Here is a 2,500-nt window from a genome sequence, read left to right as displayed (position 1 = left end):
ACTTTGTCATTTTTTCAACGTTTTTGTCACTTTTTTCAACGTTTTTGTCACTTTTTGTCCCTTTTTTCAACGTTTTTGTCCCTTTTTGTCACTTTTTTCAACGTTTTTGTCCCTTTTTGTCATTTTTTTAAACGTTTTTGTCACTTTTTCCACATTTTCGTCACTTTTTTTCAACATTGTTGTCACTTTTCGTCACTTTCTTAACGTTTACATTTTTGTGACCTTCTATCAGCCTTCTATCAGCTGTGATTGCAGAGTGCGTGTCAGAGAATAGCGCGGACACACGCTTCACACCGCGACCATGCACGTGATAACATTTTATCAACGTTTTTGTCACTTTTTGTCATTTTTTTCAACGTTTTTGTCCCTTTTTGTCATTTTTTTCAACGTTTTTGTCACTTTTTCAACGTTTTTGTCACTTTTTGTCATTTTTTTCAACGTTTTTGTCACTTTTTTCAACGTTTTTGTCACTTTTTGTCCCTTTTTTCAACGTTTTTGTCCCTTTTTTCATTTTTTCAACGTTTTTGTCACTTTTTTCAACGTTTTTGTCACTTTTGTCATTTTTTTCAACGTTTTTGTCACTTTTTTCAACGTTTTTGTCACTTTTTGTCCCTTTTTTCAACGTTTTTGTCCCTTTTGTCATTTTTTTCAACGTTTTTGTCACTTTTTCCACATTTTCGTCACTTTTTTCAACATTGTTGTCACTTTTCGTCACTTTTTTCAACGTTTTCGTCACTTTTTGTGACCTTCTATCAGCCTTCTATCAGCTGTGATTGCAGAGCGCGTGTCAGAGAATAGCGCGGACACGCGCTTCACACCGCGAGCATGCACGTGATAACATTTTATCAATGTTTTTGTCACTTTTTGAAATGTTTTTGTCACTTTTTTCAACGTTTTTGTCACTTTTTCCACATTTGTCACTTTTTTCAACGTTTGTCACTTTTTTCAACGTTTTCGTCACTTTTTTCAACGTTTTCGTCACTTTTTGTCATTTTTTTCAACGTTTTCGTCACTTTTTTCAACGTTTTCGTCACTTTTTGTGACCTTCTATCAGCCTTCTATCAGCTGTGATTGCAGAGTGCGTGTCAGAGAATAGCGCGGACACGCGCTTCACACCGCGAGCATGCACCTGATAACATTTTATCAACGTTTTTGTCACTTTTTTCAACGTTTTTCACTTTTTCCACATTTTCGTCATTTTTTCAACGTTTTTGTCACTTTTTCCAACATTGTTGTCACTTTTTGTCACTTTTTTCAACGTTTGTCACTTTTTGTCATTTTTTTTCAACGTTTTTGTCACTTTTCATCACTTTTTTCAACGTTTGTCACTTTTTGTCATTTTTTTCAACGTTTTTGTCACTTTTTTCAACAATGTTGTCACTTTTCGTCACTTTTTTCAACGTTTTCGTCACTTTTTGTCATTTTTTTCAACGTTTTTGTCACTTTTTGCAACGTTTTTGTCACTTTTTCCACATTTTCGTCACTTTTTTCAACATTGTTGTCACATTTCGTCACTTTTTCAACGTTTTCGTCACTTTTTGTGACCTTCTATCAGCTGTGATTGCAGAGTGCGTGTCAGAGAATAGCACGGACACGCGCTTCACACCGCGAGCATGCACGTGCGCCACTCTGCAGAAAAGGGAGAAAGGAAACAAAGAGTCTGCCGCTGTCCGGAGCGACAGAGGGAAACTATTTCAGTCGGAACCGAAATTTGCGTTCCGATCCGGTCCGAATACTACCGTTTGCGTAGGAACCGGGTTTCGGTAACCCAACCCTATCTTTCACAGCTAGAAGGTTTCTGGGTTTGACTGAAACGCAGCGTTGGTATTTGGAACATTTCCTGCAGGGGATGTTTGTTGTTGACACCAAAACACACGTTTACCAATTCATACTTTCCATGTATTTATATTTATTAGTCATAGTGTTCAGTTAGATTCTACGACAGCGTGTCGCAGCCACTGTATATCAAAAATACAAAATACATTTTGTATTTTAATCCCAAGAAGTTGCGAGATCTTCTTCTGCTGGAGCTGATTGTTTTTGTCTTCGTATTTAAGTCTTTAAAATGTCAGAAAAACAGTTAAAAGTCCAAAGCCAGTCTCTCCGAGTCCACGGTGATGGAAAAGGGTCCAAACAGTCAACGGTCTCCAGTTGAACATGATGTAGAAGAGAAGAAGGTCAGGAAACAGTGTGTGAGAGGCTGAAAGCTGCACTCTCTGTCTGAAGAATGAACTTTAACTCTTTGTTTTGTCTTCTTGTCGACCGTTAAAATTGAAAAATTAGCTTTTTAAAAAATTCATGGTCAATAAAAGATAATTTAAACGACATTATATCTGATTTTTGAGTTTGAAAAATAGCAGAAATTATGAATTATTTTGACTAATAGTTAAGATAAGAGGATGTTGAGTGACACACTCACACACACTGAGACACACACACTGAGCAAACACACAGACACACACAGAGACACAGACACACACAGACACACACACACTGAGAG

Source organism: Perca fluviatilis, chromosome 16 (genome assembly GCF_010015445.1).
Source record: "Perca fluviatilis chromosome 16, GENO_Pfluv_1.0, whole genome shotgun sequence".
In the NCBI taxonomy this organism is placed as follows: Eukaryota; Metazoa; Chordata; class Actinopteri; order Perciformes; family Percidae; genus Perca; species Perca fluviatilis.
This window is presented reverse-complemented; position numbering follows the sequence as displayed.